Source organism: Dermacentor andersoni, chromosome 3, assembly GCF_023375885.2.
Source record: "Dermacentor andersoni chromosome 3, qqDerAnde1_hic_scaffold, whole genome shotgun sequence".
NCBI lineage: Eukaryota > Metazoa > Arthropoda > Arachnida > Ixodida > Ixodidae > Dermacentor > Dermacentor andersoni.
The window spans coordinates 22555128-22576614 of record NC_092816.1 but is presented as its reverse complement, the minus strand read 5'-3'; positions in this window follow the sequence as shown (position 1 = coordinate 22576614).

Sequence of the window (21487 nt, the reverse complement as noted above, 5' to 3'; positions counted from 1 at the left end):
GGTAGGTCTAGCTCGCGCTCTTTCATATTTTCAGCCATGAATTTATCTGTGTCACCAATTACAAATGTTCTCCAGTTTGTAAACTTGACAGCCTGTCGATATCCTAATTGCCGATATATTATTACGGATGCTGATGTGCTACAGTAAGAATTCGGTCAGTCCGCAAAATCGACATGTTGTCACCTTTTCAATTCGCGGCTGCAGCAGCTGTTGCGTACATTAATAGACCTATGAGGTATCAACGGCCTGTAGATTTTGCAACGTAGAGAGGAGATCTCCGCAGACTTGCGTTTGAGTTGTCGATGCGAGCACAGCTGCGTTGACAGCGTGGTATATGTAAACAACTTACAAGTTCAGTTGAGTCCCTCAGCATACTCTCCCACATATATTGTGGGCTTCTTTGGAAAGTGTGCCGCCAATACACGAGCTGTCTCATGTTTCCCACGCAATGCGTCGTTACTTTTTTGTTGTTGTCTATCTCTCTCTTTCTCTTCAAGCACAGGATGCGCCCTTCTTCGGTAGAAGGCTACAAAAACTAAGTAAGCTTCATTACACGGAACTGTGGCTATTCGATTTGCCGTCGACGACCGTGACTTAGGCACTTCGCGAAAACACCGTCGGTACAGCGGTAACGTAGTGAGGAGGAGGGGAAGGGGGGGGGAAGTGCTCGCCCGGCGAAGCCGAGTGGAGGACACCACTGCGAGCCGAGGAGAGCGGAACATCGGTGCGCGCACGCCGACTGCGACCGACTCTCTCTAGCAATAGAGTCGTTTGGGTGCCACGTCACGTCACAGGCGGTCGTACGGACAGCGTTATTCAATAAAAGGCTCGCGGCCGCGGATCCGGCGACTGCGGACCGCGTTATGAATCAGGGACGCGGAACTGCTGGTGCTCATTGCGGCGGCCGTTCCCGTCGTCGGCGGGGGCTGAATCCGCGCACACACGCACACACACAGAGAGAGACATGCACTCGCAGGTGCGCGCTATCTCTGCAATTTCGCTCTCTCGTGGCCGTGCAACGCGACCGGCAAGAGTCAGTCATCATTCGAGGCACGTCCGTCGATGCCGAGCGCGGACCAACGAGCCGCGGCCCGGAGATGGGCGCGCGGCCCGCCCTAATGCAAACGCAAATGAATTCACGCTTGCGTCGTGATTTAGTGGGAGCGCCCGGTGATGACGTTATTCCGAGACAGAGGGCGCGCGCGCGCGCGGTGGTCGCGGCATTGGTTATATAGCGTAGGAGAGCCGCGCTAATGCATCCTCGCTACCTACCCCCCGGCATTACATGCAGCCCGGGATCACGGGTCTGTGGACCTCGGAAATCAAATGGCGCTAAAAATGTAGCACTTCGTGTCGTAGGGCTTGGCCGAAGGGGTCGTGTGCCACGCTTCTGGGTTATCTGTCGTGTTCAGCAGGAGGTGGGCGCTGCGCATCTGTGGTGCTCAAACACCCACATTGGCACTTGGGCTCGAAAAATAGGTAGATGCTGTACTTTTTGGCCAGAGGCTGAGCGCAGACGAACAAAAAGAAATCAAGAACGAAAAAAAAGCTCATCGTCCACGCTAACTGTCCGCGCGCGCTTGCACGTCTAAACAACGCGCGGCAAAACAGATAATTTTGCTTTACCGCATAGCATACATGCACTCCGCAACCCTCTCTTGCGTGCCGAGATGCGATCGAGCCTTCAGTTGCTTAAAAATCGCGCTGACCTTTGCTAACGTCTATACCTAGCCGCCGACACGATGGTTATATCTTCGACAAATGTTTCAGTTGCTTCAATAAACGTTTCCTTCCCGGCGTGTCGACTGCTGTTGCACACCAAGTCTCGTGGCGAGTCTGTCTCGTCTTCGCGGTTGCAACAGTGGTTCGCCGGAGCTGCTCCGCGCTACCGTCAGGGCCCGCGTTCGGCAGCTCCGGAGCCACGGCGAATGAAATCACATAACGGTGCGGCGTATGCGAGAAATCTGATTGAGCCGTGATCGAATCACCTGTCTCGAGCTGAGGAGAAGCTGCACTGGCGAGGGTGTGATCGAGAGAAAGAGGGGGAGCGAAGCAATGGGGGGCTGCACCGTGTCTGGCGAGCACCGTTCTCGAGGCAAGGCCTGTCGTGGCAATGAACCAGCGCGCTGCTGTTTCAATCGAATCACCGAGCTGTTCCGACGGCCGCTTCCAAGTGTGTTCAAGCGACGCTTCATTATCCCGGCCTGCGAGCTTCGGCCGCGGCCGGTGGTGGGTTGTGAGCGGGCATGAATAAAACATGGCACGGTCTCTCTGCCGTGAAGAGAGCGACCGATTTGCTCGGCGGCTCCCACAGTCGAGAGCCCGACTCGCGGCCCGGACTCGACGCTCTCTCTGTCGACTGAGCCGAACGCTGCACCGCACTGAAATGGCGCTCGGCTAAAATCTTGTTGAGATGTTTGGCTTTACGGTGTTGCCGAGGAAACCTTGCAACCGGTAGTTTGTAGTCATCACGTTACGAAGAAGCCTTGGCAGCGACCGAATGAATGTAACTCATAAATACGGTGGTAGTATCGTGAAAGTCAGGGGCGGAAATCACTAGAATAAAAATACTAGTATAACAACGTCAGTGTCCGCCAGCAAGATTGAAGCTATCACTTTGTCAGATGCTCTTTCTCTGTATGATAAGCGACAGTCTACATCAGTCAAAGAACCCAAGTCCACAGAACTGGCCGAGTATAAGCGCTAAATTAGTTTTTACAGACGGTCGTCAGCCAGTTGCTACAACAGATAACGAGTATAAACAGTTGCGAACGAGGGAGAGCTCTCTCTGCCATTGTTTCTCATTGTCTGTCGTGCAGGTTTCTGGCATAAAGTAGCTGCGACATATGTGCATCACGCGTCGTCTTCTAACAGGTTTGAATACGTATTGTTCTCTTCATGTCTTTCCCTGTCTTTCTTACATATTCCTTTTCTCCTTGTTGACTCTAATAATATTCTCGCTTTATCAATTCTCGACAACTCGGTCGTCTATTTTTTTTTTTCTTTTCACGGATAGATCCTCGAAAGCAAGAAGTTAGTTAGCGCCGCCAGTTTGTGTTTAATCACATGAAAAAACAGACTCTCTTTCATGTTCGTGCCTCAAGATTTACCATGTTTCGTGTCTGCTTCAGAAAGCAGGGCCGGCCAAGAGATCGCCCCATGCCTTGGCCCCACATGACGGGGCTGTTTATGTTGCCCTAGCACTTACACAGGGAATCTCGGTATACCGTGGCGGAATGTACAAGACACATGTTTCCAAGGTAAGAGGCCTAAATCACGAGAACGACATATATCCTTTATTGCAGGAGGAGGACCTAGCCTTGCAAAAGTTGCTGGCAATTTCTCCGCCCGTGCGCCTCCTATCAAAGGCAGTATTGTCTAAAGCCCGTCAAATTCCATCTGGTAACATAACGACAGCCGGTAACACAAGGAACTTGACACGAAGCGCGACAGGCTCTGTATCATCCATTGCACGTCGGCCCACACGTGCAATGGATGACATTCACACTCCAAACTTCTGCGGAGGAACTTTAGGAGGAGACGAAGCAGCTCTTTCTTAAATATCTACTGTGCTCTCTGGAACAAAATGCGACTTGCGCTTCAGTGTGGGACTTATATATTGCGCTTCAGTCGATCTAATAACACTTTACGTTCTGCGTCAAATTCAGGATACCTTAACAAATAATGGCCGATGTCACCGACAGCTTGACGATGCACTCACGACGATGATCTGCTAAGTCCTGTTTTGAACCACCACGCTGTAGTTTGCGCTGACCCTGTGCGGATGCGATAAATGAGAGCGGCGTCAGATCTGTGAAGTCCCTCACCCACACAAGGTTGGTGCGGTGGAGACCACAACGAAAGGAATTGGCTTCGGGACTGTTTTGTGTCCTGAGGAGCCTTCTTCGTTGGTCTGAACTACAACGCTTTACACGCGAGACTGTCAGCGGTCTTGTTCCCTGCTACACCAATATGCAAGAGTTTAGCCACTGGAAAATTATGGTAAAGTCGATGTTTTCTAATTCTTTAACAGCACATAACGTACGCTAGATGCGCTTGTCAAAGGGAAAACCACGCTGTAATAGTTTCAGTGCAGCCTTGCTGCATGAAAAGAGAACAGCAAGCTCCGGCTAGTATAAGACTTATGGTAATTAGAACGTTTATTCTTTCGCTTTTACTCCAATTTAGGCCAATATTCTAACCCCGCTCTCTTTAATGATGTAGCAGCAAGGTTGCACCTGGTCTGCTATCCTGCGGTTGGCAAAGGGAGAAGAAACAGAAAAAGAGCTGATGCGCTCACACGAACAACAGCCTTTAATTCACGTAATAAAAGAGTTGTCTTCGACTATTTCAGCATCTAGAAATGCAAACGACGCTTTCTCTTCGCAACACTCAAGGTGTAGCAGTGCAAAGTATCAGCATAAGTGCAACGTGGTGCGGATGGTCGGCCCACCGGTGTCATACGTTGGTGGCAAATAGCTATGGGAAAACTGCGTTGAGCTGGAAAATCGTGAGCAACGTCACCGGCGTCGCAACGCTGGACTCGGCGCGCGGTCGGGCATCGTTATCCGGACGCGGGGTCCAGCGGCGCCTTCCGCCTGAACAACCGGCGGTTCGGCGCTGCCTGGAAGTGGCTAATAAGGACGGCCATTGGCACATCGACGCCGCGTGGCCGCAGTAGGTCGCCGCCCACTCGTCACCGCAAAACACGCGAGAAGGCATTGTCCGCTGACAGCTCGTTAGAGGGCGCCGCTCTTCGGGCGGGAAATCGACGCGGGGTCCGGCCACGACGAACATTTAGTCATAACCGGTGTACGGTGCAGTATATGCCACCGAGGCCGTGGGTGATTCGTTCGAAACTATGCGAGTGCCCAGAGGGTACTCGCATAGAGCGCCCTGGGCCTTTTTTTTTCTTTGTAATTGAATGCGCTATGCAAGAGATGTTGGCACTAGAGAGATGCCGAGTACTTCCTGTCTCTTAATATTGTCTATCCCCTACTCCTCGTTCTACCTCATCTTGCCTTACCCTCCGTGAGGGTAACAAACCAAAGATTCGTCTGGTTGACCGTCTTACCTTTCCTCTTCCTACCTTCTTTCTTTCTCTCTTCCTGCGTGAAAATTATCGTTACCAATTCACTCAGATATAGGATCGAGCTTAAGCAATAAAGAAAAGGACAAGATAGAAGTATTACACTGAATTCTACAGGAAGTCCATCGTTAGAACACACTAGGTTCACAGCACACAGTCTTGTCGGACATGTCGGCCATGCGGTTGAAGAAAGGGCGTAAAAAGGTAGAGAACGTGCAGCGAGCGCCCGTACTGCGCCTTCTCGGCTTTGTTGCGCTCGGCAGCGACACGACAGCGGCATTTTGAAAACTAGTTTTCGTTGTCTTCGTGTCGATTCACCCTCCAAGATGGAGCGCTGATAGTTAAAAAATTTAAATTAAATTATAGTGTTTTACGTGCCAAAACCACTTTCTCATTATGATTTGATTATTAGGCACGCCGTAGTGGAGGACTCCGGAAATTTCGACTACCTGGGGTTCTTTAACGTGCACCTAAATCTAAGTACACGAGTGTTTTCAAATTTCGCCCCCATCGAAATGCGGCCGCCGCGGCCTGTATTCGATCCCGCGACCTCTTGCTCAGTAGCCCAACACCATAGCCACTGAGCAACCACGGCGGATCTAGCGCTGATAGTTGTGGCCCACAGTTATTATACAGGTCATGGTCGACGTGCGCTCCGAGGGAGGACGTCATGTTTACTGTCACTCCAAACGATTTTTGTCAAATATTTCAGTGAGTTAAGAAATTTCTAACAGGTGTCGACAGTGATCTTCTCTAGCTCGACCTGACCCACACCGTATACGGGGAATAAATTTTCAGTACAGTTTCTACAAGGATCGGAAGGTAGCAGAGCCGTTTCCTAACGCCAGAAAGGAGAAGAATGAGTCAGCGTCACAAAAGTAACTTTATTTGAAAGGAAAGTGACCGCGCCTGAGATATTTCGTGCTGCTATCGTTCTTCAGGGACGGTGTCATACGTTAATAATCTCGGATAACTTTTGCGCCGCTTTTTATGTGCTCATCTTGTTCATTAAATAAAAAAGAAAAGAAGCAATTAAGGTAGGTTGCTTAACAGACCACTCTCCCAAACCCACTGCCAATAAAGAAACACTATACAAAAAAGATGGAACAGTTATTGAATAACAAAAGAAACGCAAGCCCTTAGCTGGCAGATGTCATATAAAACTGATAGTCGCCTCTCTCAACTAAGAACGATCTCCCGTACGTGGAAGTTTCAACAGACTAATATATTGTCTACCTCAAGCACAACCTTCTGATTTTGCTGCTGTGCATTCGCAGTCGTTTTTCGCCAGGCCCATATAATATAGCGCGTTTCCTCTGTCATGATTCGAAGCGTCGCTGCCTAAAGAAAAAAAAAAAAGAAAGAAGAAAAGGAATAATAAAGAAAGATGGGGCGGGAAAGAAACTGGCTTGCTGGTATTCAACACCTGCGCCTTTTCTCTTTCTCTCCTCTCTTTTCTCAGTGAAAATTGTCCGCACGCACGGGCGCGACCGCCATTCCGCGCGGCGCGGGCATCCGGGTCCTCCGGCCGTGCTGCATGCAAGTCTCGACGCGGGAGTCAATGCTGCGGAGGAAAGCGCGTGCTTTATGTAGCGCAGCCGCGATCGCATCCACGCTGCCAACGATGGGCGTGACGCGTCGGCATACAACGGGCCTCTGCTTTGCGCTGTCGGTCAACGAGTGCGGCCAGCTCGACTTACGAGCTGAACGCCCACCGCTGCGCGCGTCGTAAAGCAGCCGCCGCCGGATCGTATAATCCTGGGCGCGTGTGCTTGTTAGCGCGCTCGCATGGGGACAACAATGCGCCGTTTCGGGGTTTCGCAGCACCGGCGTTGGCAGGTTCATATCTCTCTATCGTTCCCGGTAACGACACGACTCCCCTCCATTCGGTTAGCCGTTTCCCGTCGGCGGGTCTCGGGTTCCCACTGCGCACGAGAGCATTGTGTATACGTTGTGATGATCGCGCTGTATACGAAGACCTACAGTCGACCGTCCCATTGACGCGAGCCTAGTCCGATGTATCGAGCGCCATCGAAAATCACACATCATCGCGGTTGTCTTCTTTATAAGTGCTGCCGGGCCCGAATACGCGTCTCGTTATCGGCGGAGCTTGCTCGAGAACGTTTCTTCGTTTCTCTCGCTCTCTTTGTGTTGCCCGATGCAAGCTGTTATTTGGCTATTTTTGTCGTCCAGCTCTTGGAGCTGCCAACCTCGTTGTTCTGGAGGAAAGATGCGGTGCCACATATACAAGGACGAGAACGGAGAGGCATGCATACGGACAGGCGCAAATTTAGTGTTTCTTTCCAGTGAGAATTAAGGGGTCAATTTAAACAAGTTTCCACACATGCACAACCAAGCTGGAGGCAGTGTTCGTGGTGAGAACGAGATGTTAAATAAAAAAGCAAAATAATATGCGTCACTGAAACGTGCCCCATACGAACCTCTATACGCTCTAAACAACTACAACAACAAAAATCGGCGTATCGCTGCACTTACGCATGCGTTACGCTTCGGGGCGATACACAAATGCTTCTATTAGCTACCTTGCAGCTAGTATGTTGCTTCTTTTCGAGATCCTTATTTTCCGAGGTAGCGAAACGCACATACAGGTGCGACAACGCGCCGGTAAGTGTTCGACACCGTTATTTTTTATGGAAGGCTCGTGTGTGTGTGTGTGTGTGTGTGTGTGTGTGTGTGTGTGTGTGCGTGCGTGCGTGTGTGTGTGTGCGTGCGTGCGTGTGCGTGTGCGTGTGTGTGTGTGTGTGTGTGTGTGTGTGTGTGTGTGTGTGTGTGTGTGTGTGTGTGTGTGTGTGTCGGACATGCTCTTTTCGACTGGCCAAGGACAAACATGGTTTGTGACCTGGTGTCTATGCAGTGTGTTACCTGTAATCTCTCTATCTACAGTTTAACAGTACCCACATATATATTAGCTGAGCGGGCTGAAGCCACGAATACATGACGTGATTGAAAAATATATTATGTTCTTGCCATCGTAACATAAAGTATCTCTGCACACCAATTTGGGAAGAGTGGACCGCATGACAAGCTCAGCCATCGGACCACCTTGGTCCGATGGGAACTTGGGTCGCTTAGTGTGTGACAGTGTGTACATACTTGCCGCTCTTCAACGAACCCCGTTCACGCCGACATTGGCCGCTGTATACACGCGGGACTGGATAAGTACCGATGTTCGAAGGAACTCTTTGACGCCGACTTGGAATACTGGGTACGCGCCCCTCGGTCTGTGCTAGTCTCAGATGAACCTCTCTGATGCCAACTTGGGTTACTGGCTATGTGCCGCTGGGAATGTGCCGCTCTACAATGACGAAAAAGATCGCTAAATTTCTCGGATGCTGAGCGGAATCAAGCCCATGTCACAAGGGATTACGGATTAGCAGGCTCCGCCACAAATGCACTGGGTCCGCGCCACTTCCCAAGGAACGCCTTTCGCGCCAACGCTTTAGCGAGCTGCGCCATGAATGCATTAGATGTGTGCCGCTCTTCAATGAACCGTTCGCCAACTTGGGCTCCTCAGTATGTGCCACTGAGCGTGCGGCAAGCGAGGAGACAGTTCTCAGCGTTCGCAGCCACCGGGGCGCCACGCTTCTCGTCTCGGAAGCCACGTGCGGAATTCGCAGCAGCGCCACTAGATGACGAAGCCTGTCGAGAAAGAAACGCGAGAGTGGAGCCCGATTGCTGCATGCCGCGTGTCTCAGCGTTCGCCACGCGCCGGCGCGCCATGCATTTCGGAGTCCACGTGCAGACTTTACGGCGGCGGCGCTAGATGGCACCAAGTGTTCTTAGGGAACTGCGGAAAAGGAGTCTCCGTTGCGGTACACGCCTCATACAAATCTCGCTTTGACGGTAGCAATACGTTGCGTCGCTATATTTATTTAATGCTAAACGCATTCATGGCTGGGCAAAGATACTTTGAAATTGTATCGAGATACGATACAAAATACTCGGGCAACCAAGTATTTATTTATTTATTCATTTATTTATTTGTAAAAAAACTTACAGGACCCCTACATGGGGATTGAGCAAGGGGGACATAGAATCAAATAAGTACATACAATCTAGTAACAATCATAATAATTTAAAAAGAAACAACACCAGCCAAGTGCACAGCCTAAAAGTTAGAGAAACATATTAGCTACATAATGCTTTATATGAGTACAATAACAGTACAAGAAAAAGGTAGGAAAAATAACACAAAACAGTGAGTGTGATACCAATGGTTAACAAGGGTTAAGCGAGTTGAGTGAGTGACTGAATTTTTCACGGTCAGTTTCCGCAACTATGTTGTCGGGGAGGCGGTTCCAGAGCCGAATGGCACGGGGAATTGCAGACGAGTTAAATGCTTCTGTTTTACCATAGATGCGCGTGAAGCTATGATGATTGTGTAATCTGTGCGACGTGTGCGATGATGTTTCTAGGTGTAGGGAGCGTTTGTTAGTGTGGTGGGCGTATTTATGAAATAATGACAAAAGGGCTATGTCGCAACGATTACTTAACAGCTGAAGTGAAAGGTGAATTTTTATTTGAGTTACGCTAGAACGGTAGTCATAATTCGGGGATACAGATACAAGATACGACCGCAATTATTGTATCCGATACGATACTTCTTATCTGTATCTAAAGATGCTTCGATACATTCGCAAATGTCTTATAGATCTATATAATGTAGCAGTAAACGGGTATGCACAAAAATTGTTTGCTTGGAAATTTCTTAACGCCGACCAACCTTGTTTCATTCGAATGAAACGTGTTAGTATCTCAAAATTTTTGTCTTTCTTGCTCAAAGTATAATATTGTCATTCCGAAACAATTTGCTAAGGTTGTTTTAGCTGCTTAACGTGAAAGCTCTTTATACGCTTCGCTGTCAGCGGTTCTTGCTTGTCGCTTTTGTAATTGATGGAAGTCGCTGCTGTGCTTACCGACCCGCTAGGGGGTTGCCACCTAATTACAGGAACGTCAATAGGAAACCTCTGCACGATGGCGCAAATGCGGCTGTGAAGCTTTGCCTTGTCCCTAAACGTATTACCGTTTATACGCATGTGAAGTATTGTCCAAAAAATTGCTTTTGGTGCTTGCGATCAGCAATAATGCACACAAATCAGCCGCCTTATGCACAAGTCTCCCAGAAGCAGCGCCATCCGATCTTTGGTTCACAACAGTCAAACCAGGTCAAACACACATCCACGAGATCCTTCAAATCACTCATGTGTGAAAGCCACTAGATGCAAGGCAGCCCCATTCTTGCATTTTTCAGACATCGTAACAAAGCACCACGCAAAGGAAACTTCAATAACGACACTATACAGCGGCACCAGAATTTGCTCGAAAGACGCCGCACGCATTGGCGTGTGCAGCACAGTATATACGGTAGCTACGAGCAAGTGTCATGGCACCGGCGCAACGAAAAACAAGAAAAAAACATGAAAACAAGAAGCTCGGTTGCGCAAAGGCGTTCGCGCGTTTGTTTTTGTCGAGATGGCGCGAGCGCCACCACGTGACTCTGCTCCACCAATACGGACGCGCAGACCTCATCGCCCTCCCTCGCTGGAGGGCTCTGGCGAAAAAGCTTTGTGGCAACAGTATCAGCTTGAGGAGTTCAGCCAAAGTTTATAGTTCCGCACGGTGATGTTGCGATAGCAGTATCTTTTATCTTAAGATACACGATAGATTTATTCATGTATCGGAAATAGATACTGATACACGTCTTGCAAGACGTATCATGACAAAGATACAAGATACCCAAAGAGTATCTAAGGTAGCGTCTAAAATACATGTATCTTCGATACTGCCCAGCACTGAACGCATTACCGTCGACAGTCATCATGAGATGGGTTTCTCCGAATTTGTTTTGTTCGCAGTCTAGTTGAGAAACCATTAGCAAATTTTTTTTTGCTCAGGACACTCCATTAGGCAAGTAAAATATTTATCTGTACCGTTATTTATTGTTCTTACTGACAAGACGCCTACTAATAATTTGTAAACAGCTAGAAAGACCATGGAACACGAATATTTTCAGCAAAATACAACTGGCGATACAATTACACCAGCACAAAAAGAAAGCCTTAGGAATATAAAAATATAAAGAATACCACGTGACTACGCACAATAATTAAATAAATAAATAAATAAATAAATACTTGGTGTTCTTATAACAATACATATTATTTAAGATTGTTTGTGGTAGATAGCACAAATGTAATCCTTGAACTAGACTTCTGGAAGAGGCGGACATTACAATTTCAATACATCGAAATACACAATGACTAATTTACAAAATTTCATTAATTCATTTTTTAAAGTTTACTTTAAAGCACTTGATGAGAAATGCGGTACTACGAATTGCGAAATGTAACGTTTAACGCGTCTACATCTTTTGTGAAGCGATTAACAACTGCACCTCCATATCAATACGTTCGCAGATATCCTTTGGGATCGCGCTGCATGCGAACAATATTGCGCCGCATAGAGTAGTACCGCTGCGCAAGTGCTTGCTCTCCAAACTCTTCCAGATATTTGCAGCTTTTCTAACCTAACCCAACCGAACCTAATCTATAATCACTAGGGTTGCCAACCATCCCAAATTTAACGAGACAATCCCTGCTTTACTGAGTAAGTACGGTCAGATGTACCGATTGCTGTTCGTTTTCTACTGGATAAAAGTGAACAAGCTAACTTACTTTTTATATGTCTGACAACTCTTCTGCGCATTCTTCTCTTTTGTCTTTTGTTGCCTTGTCATAAATGCAGAGGCGGTTTGTGTCGTGGTTCTAGCGATGTTGTAGATCCTATGCGTTCATAATATCTCTAGCTGCACGTCCGTTGATGTAAATCGCGACATGGTAGCGTAAAAAAAGAAAATTTAAACTTCACTGTACCTACAGACTGGCAGCTCCTGGCACTGACAGGCTAATTGGTCGTGATTCACCTTCCAACATTTTTTTTTTCAACGAAAAAAGGACAGGGATAAGCACACACGGTCAGTGCTAACTTGTAACTAAATCATTATGGCAGAAAGCGCAAACACGAAATGTAAATGCGCAGAGGCAACAGGAGACGCAATACATGAAAGGCAGGTAAACGCCCTGAAAACGATAAGGTTCTCAATTCGTCCCACGATGTGAAGAGAGAAATACACAGCATTAGTACAAATATAACTGACGCACCCGCATCTATGCATCTAGCAGACAAGCAAACCAATCACGTGTTGTGTGTTCTCAGAGACAAGTGCCGTGCGGAGTACTGGACCAGTTGGACAATCGTCCACTATCAGAACTGAAGGCTTTAGGCCAGTACTGCCGCAGAACATCCACGCTAAAGGCCTTACTCGCGTTATTAAAGTTCCTACGGTCAGCAGGGCCGGTATTTTGTAGCAATGTCTTTTCCGATTCTATGCTTTTTCAGGCTTTTCGTGCTTGGCCAGTGGTCAGAGCGACAGTCTGCCCACATTATCAACGGGATCAGGCGGCCGTGTGTGGTGGATGATAAGAATAGCATAGAATAAGGCATAAGGCATCGCTACAAAATAGCGGCCCAGGGTTTCACGATAGACTGTAAGAACGCCGCCCCCTACCGCTCTGTAGTGTACGCGGTTTGGTCGTGCTCATCTCTATTTCTTTCTATCTCCCCCTTCCGCTCTCTTTCTCCTTTTATCCCCCTTCACCCTTCCCCCTGTGCAGGGTAGGCAACTGGAACTGCCTCTGGTTAACCTCCCTGCATTTCTATGCATCCTTTTCTCTATCTCTCTTGGGCATGTGCGCACATAGCTGATAAAGCTGTTAACCTTGCGCTGTAAGCACATTTATAGGATGACTCACGAACTGCCTCAAACGTTTTACCAGTTTTACTGCTTGGTAATTTGTGCTTTGTTGTGCGCCCACACCTACTTTAACAGTACTGTGCCCGTATTTCATTGAAGCGCACAACAGGCAATACTGTGACCAACGAGGAGAACGCTGTGTGCATAGCAAAGAGGCAGTTGTTATTGAGAAGGCTGCGGCATCTGTTGTGGTAGCCTGCTGTTGCCCACTGTAAAGGAGTTCGTGTATCGGAGGAATCGCCGAAATCTCCTGATTTGTTTTGTTTTTTTCCTTGTTTGAACCTTCTTTCATTTTCCGGATTTTTGTGGAACTTAATTGTTCACGACATATAACACCTAGGAAACCGTGTAAAGCATCATATACTTCCACGTATACATCGACTATCTGCGCAAGCACCCGCGAAACCGTCCGCAGAGCGTGCGTCGCGCGCGTGACCACGTGGCTGCCACTGATTGCCGCAAAACATTGGTTGCGCACCGTCTGCTGGTCAAGCCGGGTCAGAGGTGGCGCCAAAGTGCCGCTGCCTCGGCCAAGAGCGGCCGGAGCGGCGCGGCACGGCTCGTGCCGCGTCCCTGCATGCAGCTGCCGGCGCGCAAAGCTGACCAGCGGCGGCCACACGCACACGGGCGCACACGTGGCCCGGGTATCGTGTTAGGCTTACGCTGCAGAAGATGCCACAGCTATGCACTCTTGAGGCTGCTGTTGTTCGCATATATAGCGCGTCGTCAGTGGCCGCAAATGGAGTCGATGCCGTGCTTTAGTACGATTTTGCACGTCCTTGCAAGCATAGCAACCCTTGTTCGTGATCTGGAAGTGGATGGTGGGGACCGGGCATTGGCAGTGCCGTGCTGCTACAGCCAACAGTGCAATTCATTATGCAGTAACAAAATCTGCTGGAGAAGGAAGACGCCTTTGACAGGGCTTGCACTGTGGCATTTGCAGGGCTATGTTTGCACGATGCATAAGGAGGAGTATTTTAATGATTGGAAATGTAGAGAGGTCGGCCGGATAATGGAGCATCTGGCCTGCTACTCTACGTAAGGGAAGGGGAAGAGGGGAAGAAAAAGGGTCACAATGGGGGATGATAATGGGAGGAACGAGGTGAATGACACATTACACAACTGGTATCACAGGCGTGAGTCCAGGCCCGTGTCACCTAGGAAACGTGAAAGTGCACGCATTGTCTCTGTCGTCTGCCAACTCTGTGGCCACGCGCCTAGCAAGAGGTCCTCCGACAGTGGTCCATTGTGTAAATGTCTCAATGTATCTGCCAATATCAGTCTTTCTCGCGCATACTCAGGGCACACCACGAGCACATGTTCTATAGTCTCTACAGCGCCACACACTGAACAGTCCGGGGAGTCTGTCCGTCCAATAATGTGCAAATATTTGCGCGTGAAGGCGACGCCTAATCGTAGTCTGTGTATCAGGCATGTATGAGGGCGTGGAATTCCACGCAGAATAGGAAATTTCATATCGGGATCCAGGCTTTTAAGGCGGACGTGACGAGCGTCTGGCTGGGCCCAGTATCTTCTCGTCGCACTCCTCATTAATTCCGACAGGAGGCATGTGATGTCCGGTCTGGAGAATGGCACTACAGTTCGCAGGCCATTGCTGAGGGCGCGCCTTGCTGCAGCATCGGCCATCTCATTACCGTTGAGCCCACAGTGTCCCGGGATCCATTGGAACACTATGCGGTGGTGTTTTTCTTGAGCGTATGAAAGTAGCTCGGTGATCTGCAGGGCCAGAACCTGATATGCGGTGTGGCGCAGGAAGCATCCCAAAATTTGCAGCGCGGGTTTTGAGTCCGTGAAAATGCACCACTCTTGAGGTCTTTCCCCGCAGATGTGGCGAATCGCTTCCCGAATAGCCACAAGCTCTGCAGCGGTTGATGTTGAATTATGGTCTAGTATGAAACCTCGAGTCATCTGTTGGGCTGGTATCACCACAGCTGCTGTCGATGCCTTAGGTGACGCGGAGCCGTCTGTGTAAACATGAACATATGTCTGGTATTCTGACCAGATGTACGCGAGAGCAAGTTGTTGTAGTCCACTGACGGGAACCAATGATTTCTTTAGTATGCCGGGGACATGTACGCATACGGAAGGTTGAACCATCACCCATGGTGGTTTGACGGGGTGATATGGAAGGGCATAGCCTGATGTTATGTGGGGTAGATGGCAGCGGAGTGCACTTGTGAAACTGCTGTCCGGTCGCTCATGTAGAACCGACGTCAATGGATGGCAATGGTGTCGTGTCAGTAAGCGTAAATACACACGAAGTGGTTCGGGGGACAGGTATATCGGTAATGGGCATACGTGGGCTTCCTCAATTGTGCCTTTGTTGGAGGCACGCCGTGGCATAACGTTCAAACGGTTCAGAACGGAGAAATTTCATTTCTCATCGTTTCCATCTGGCGTAGCAGTTTTCATCAAAAATGCCTCCCACCTCTCTCTCTCTCTTTAGCAGCGCCCTCATTGCGTCACTGTGAAATGGCGGCTTTGAAGCGCGGAAGCATCTGCGCGCTTGTATTGACTGCGGAATCCACACACTGGCTCCGAAGCACTGCTAGGCGGCCGCCCAGCAGGGGTCAAGCGAGAAGGAATGGGGAGGGTAAACCGGATGAAGTAATATCCCCCAAAAGTGCTAGTTCAAGCTACCCCTACTCTACACACAAACACACACAAACACGCACAAACACATATACATACACTTCTTTGTTTCTTCTGAAGCGAGATCAACTCTACACAAACACCCGCTTTAGTTTCCCCTTGCCCGTTCTCAGTTGAGCACACCTGTGAGTACTTCACTATATATCGTCAGCCTTTTTGTGTTTTTTTCGTGAAGACACGAGAGAGAGGGGGAGGGAGTGAGGGAGGGAAAAAAAGGTTCTGACAACGTCACTGCAGCACCACGAGGCGAGGGTACAGCTCCGAGAGAAAATTGCTTCATCAGGCGCGGTCCGAACGCGTTCGATGAAGACACACATACCCCGACGAAGCACCCACTGGCTGAGCGCTATATAACAAACACGGGGCCTTCTGCGGCCACACCTGATGTAAAATTAGCCGTGTTGCGGTTCCGCGGTTATAATTAGCATCACGCCGTTTGGCCGTATACTGGGCGATCATCTTTCTCGAAACAGCGCGTATACCGCTCGAGCGCCTCGCTCCATCATCATCACGAGCGCGTTATACGGGGGCGGCAGCAAAGCGTGACTCCGATCGCGGATGCCCCGTGATTAGCGGCGGATTGCAGTGGCGGCGGCGGCGGCAGCAGCGAAAGTGCCACGCGCGCCGTACGTGCCGCTGACATATACACGCGAACACTGCGCGTACATACTTCTGCGTGTGCAACCATAAGAGTCGGTCACGCCCGTACCTTACTTCGACCCGCCTTAGGAATAGCTCCGCCAAGTGAAAGTGACCGGCTTCTGCAGCAGCCTCGCTGCACTCAGCTGCCGCTTGCAGCCTGACGCGCGAGGCCAGATGCAACGAAAGACTCAAGGCTTTCAGCCGCGGCAGCACTTATTCCGCATGCGCGGCTGTAGACTCCAAGTAGCGCGTTGCAGATACCGAAGTCGTTGCTTCTCTGTCACTCGATGGAAACCAACTATATATATATGCATATATACGTGACACTCGTATATTCACGGCCCGTATTCACAAAAAGCCCTTACGCTAAATTTGTTCGTAAGAGAAATTTTTAACCAATCCTGATGTCGGACATATTATTAGCGGAGACGGTCGGTCAATGGCAGAGAGCACTTAGGAAAGAACAGCTTTGTGAATTTGACCCGAGAAGCTTTGACAATTAGGCCCCGCATTACTATATAAAATATCAGTGGTCATTGAAAACAGCAGAACCCCTTTAAAACCCACTTAGATAGAGCAGATCATGCTCCAACAAAGGGAACTGTGCGATCATTATAAATACAGAAGGCATGCTTCCATTGAATTTGACGGCGAATATATGTCAACTATACTCCGAAGCTATGTAAAGAGCTCGGTCATAACGAGGTCATATGGGTTGGACATAAGAGGGTGAATCAAATTTAAAAGGCCCTTGTTCGACACGTTAACTGGGTTACTTTCTCAGCGTCTTGAACTCCAGTTATAACGTGCATCTAAAACGAGGTATACATGAACACCTTTACATTCCACCTTCATCGGTATGCGCCCGCCGCGACCAATAGCCCAGTACCTCTTGCCGTAAACGGCTGCATGAGATAGGAATAACGCTTGCGCAAGACACATACTTGCGTCGCTCGATAAATGATACAGTACGACTTGCACGAAAGTGACATGTGTCACAATAGTGACACGAAGCCCCGGTGTCACTTGCAAGCCTCTGCGGTCTATGTAATGGGCAAAGCACCGAACTTTTGCGTTGGGGGTCCACGGTGAAACCCACACCAGGCAGAACCGACCCACACCAAATCCCGGGGATATACGCGCGCGCGCGCGCGTGTGCGTGCGTGCGTGCGTGCGTGCGCGCGCGCGCGCGCGCGCGTGTGTGTGTGTGTGTGTGTGTGTGTGTGTGTGTGTGTGTGTGTGTGTGTGTGTGTGTGTGTGTGTGTGTGTGTGTGTGTGTGTGTGTGTGTGTGTGTGTGTGTGTGTGTGTGTGTGTGTGTGTGTGTGTGTGCGTGCGTGCGTGCGTGTGTGTGTGTGTGTGTGTGTGTGTGTGTGTGTGTGTGTGTGTGTGTGTGTGTGTGTGTGTGTGTGTGTGTGTGTGTGTGTGTGTGTGTGCGTGTGCGTGCGTGCGTGCGTGCGTGCGTGCGCGCGCGCGAAGCAAGTTTCACCTTCAGATGTCTATTTCCTGGTGTTTTTTCTGGCCTCGATTACTGATGCCCGTTTACCTAGTTTAGTTCTCCGGGCGAGCTGCCCTTGATGAGCTTTTGGCGATGTTCTGCAAGCATATATGTGTGCGTCGCTCTGTTCCTGAAGGTCACCTCTGAGTCGGGGCTCTTCACTCTTAGTCGCACCGGCCGTACAAGGCGTTCACACACACCCACACTCGAGTGCCCGCGCACTTGGGTGCAAAATAAAGACACCCGCGTGCGTGGCCTCGGATCGAGAAAGCAGCAGCCCAAGCCGAGACCCCCCCGAGTGCGTGCGCGCGCTCCGAACCTCGTTCCCGGAGGGCTATTAATTACTCGCCGCGGGGCAGTTTTAATCTGGTAATAGTTGCCGTCGCGCGCGGCCAGCACCCCGGCCTTTCCGGCTGATTGGGCTTCCGGTCTCCGTTGCCCTCCCCTTACCCTTCTTCCTATAACGCTCTCCGCTTCGGCGAGCCGAGGCTTGCGCGCTGCATCAGTGACCGCCACTTTTGCTCACGCTATATGCGCTACACAGAATGTACGCCCGCTCTCCGCGACTGAAAAATACCGTCCCTCGCGGTCCGAGTCTCTCCCAGAAGCTGCGCCCTCTGTCCCACGGGGAAGCTGTCCCCGTGGGACGATGCGAGTGTTGCAGGGAACACGAGAACAGGACGCGTATGTTCCCGTTATGCATAGCAATGCATTGTATGGTGTAGGCGGCTTGAGTTCTATTCGAGTAAAACAAAGATTTTTCTTTCTCTCTTTTCTAAATGTATAGACTTTCCGCTTCTCAATTTCTTCAGTTAATAAAATAGCAAGCTGCGACTTTTCTCGCATTGTGCACACCCAGCATTGATTGCGCCCTTACGAGTCAACTGTTTACGATGGCATGAACAAGCTTCTTCTTACCTGCTAGAGGTATATAATACGAGAAAAAGCCAGAATAGCGCGAATGGTATTCCGAGCTGCACTAGGAAAAATGAAAGACGTGGGACCATCTTCGCTGCCTTAATTCGCAAATCATAGTTTGCGCGTATCGAGTTGACAAGTTTCCTTGGGTTGCGCTCTCTCGAAAAGCAAGAATATTTTTTATTTACTCTCTTTTTTTTTGGGGGGGTGGGGGGTGGGGGTGCATAAATATTCCGTAGCCTATATTTTTCTTCTCCAGAATGTCGTACTATAGGTAACTGCGCGCACAGCGAAGAACAAGCGCAGGGTATGCGTGTCGGCTTGCTATTATGCGTACACTTTACGAGGTCGCTGCTCGATCTGCAAGGGCGGGTACGTCTTGAAGACCACTGTTGTGGGCCGCTATAGTGGTGACAAAGAAAACCGCTGATCAAGCTTCTGAGGCTAACAAAAGTCAGTAAAACTTGCAAGTCGTGCAAAGAACTTCTCGTGTAGCAATTATGTCACCTCCTACAACATTATTTTCCATGTCGCCGCCATATTGGTTTACATAGTGTGTTTCCACCTTGCACGGAGAGATGTAGAATCGGTATCCTTACTACAACTCGCATCACAGCGCACCCTCTGTGTACTATATCATCCAGCTTGTCTATATTCGGTGGTCTCTACTGAATATAAATATTCAATAGAAGCTCTGCCCGCACAACCGCGTTACATCTGCCCTCTGTGGCTCCGCGCTCAGTCAGATCGCCGCCGTGACGTCATGAAAATGAGCGAGCGTAATTGGTTGACTCATCCGTACAAATTCTATCTAGGTTGGCCAGCGATGTTTTATGTCCCTGCATCGTGGGCGTAATGCGCTGCCCATGGAGGCGTTGCGGAAACGCCGGTCAACAGCGCCCTTCCAGGCCGCGCTTACCGGTTTCGGGTATCACAAAACGCGAGGCCCTGCTGATAACGCAAAGCGCCGCGGTATATCTGCTCGTCTGAGGTGCGCCACCGTGATAATTTTAAGAGACATAAGGGCACGGAAGACGTTGCAGCACTCCTTCCGTCGAGAAGGACGAAAAGTGATGTAGCGAACGCATGCACTGCGCACGAGAAGCCGGCTAGACACATGTCTCGCTGCGCTGCCGCTTTCCAGTATGTACCGTTCAAATAACACAATGTCAAGCTGCAGTAGCAGATTGTTGCAATGTGTGTCTATTCGCTTAACGCCGATCAACTCAGAACACTGCCCCTTTAACAATGATGTAACGAACTAATAAAATAAAAATTGACAGTCACTTTAGCATATACGCCAAAGAGGGTGAAGGCGAAAGCCTGCTCGCTCAAGATACATTCATTAAATTACTTGACATTCTCATTCGAATGCGTTGTTCCTTCTTATTACTTGTGTTCTCCCATCAAAGGTCGTGGATTCGAGTGCCATAATTGACGCTACATTAATTATCCGCGTTTTAATTAACTTCGCCCTAATTAACACCAAAGGTGGTGCGTACGAGTGCCTAATTACATGTATATTAATTAATTGTGCTTTAATTAACTTCGTCTTAACACCAAAGGTCGTGGGTTCGAATGCCTGAATTAACTCTAGATTACTTTATTGGGGGGGGGGGGGGGGGCATGATGAGTGGCATCGGCGCCAGCTGTGGAAGAACATGATGACAAACGCGCGACCAGTGGCACGAGCGTGTGGCTGTGCGAGGCAAGCTCGCATGGCTTTCGGTACCCCACGCCGCGTTTTCCACACTACCGGGGGTACGAGCCACTTAAGGCTTTCACCTTAATACGACGGCGAATAAGAAAGTCTTCGCCCCAATTTTTTATTAACCAAAATAAGGTACATACAGGTAATTAGAAATATACGCACTATTCTAGGTACCTTGCACTATTTTTCCACACAGTCCCCACACCGGTTCAGACATTTGTCCGGTCGGAGCACCAAATTTGAGATGCCCCTCTGGTAGAATTCGTCCGGCAGTCTGTGGAACCACCGGTCATCTTTCACGGCCTTTTGCGAATCTCACACCGCCACCTCACACTTCTCAAAGCGAGATACCTTTCCCCATACGCGGGATGCATTTCCCTGTGGATTTCGATGGGCTTTCGCCCCTTGCTCCATAGAAAACGAATCACACTTCGTTGCTCGTACACCGTGGACGCGTGAAGCACAACCGCCATCTTCAGCAACTGACAGCAGCACCGCGCCGTCGAGCTACCGGCAGATAAGGCCAGGCCGGTCCAAGTAAGGTCCACCGCAAGGAATGGATATTTGACTTCGCATTTACAGGCCTAATCTGAATTTTTAAAAAATAGGGCCAAGGACTTTCTGATTTTCTCTCGTAAATAAGGCGTCCGACTGTTCTTGTGCGCGTCGACGCTGGCTGCCGTTGGACACAAAACATGCTCATCTCATATGGCAGCTGCATATTTCCCGGCAGTGACCATCCGTAATTCGAGCGGTTATGTCTTCCTAGGCTTTGCGTCACAGAGAGAGAACGGTGCGGCCGGAACTGTTTCGTTTATTTGTCAGTCATTTGCTTAACGGCAGCGTATAATGCGGCAACGGATTTTTTTAACGCTACTGCTTACCTACATGCCCCTAACTTCATGCCGTGACTAGCTGTACACGTATACAGGCCAGGCGATTTTGTTTCAGATGTCCTCTCACCAACGTGTTCTGTAGCAATTTCTACCGCTATATATGAGCCTTCCTTCAGTATAACTGGACCACTCCACCATAGAAAATTCCCTTAAGTCCTGTCATTTCTGTTCGTGGCAGTTCTTAAATAATGATAACTAAAAGAAAAAGACACCACACGAGGTTTCAGG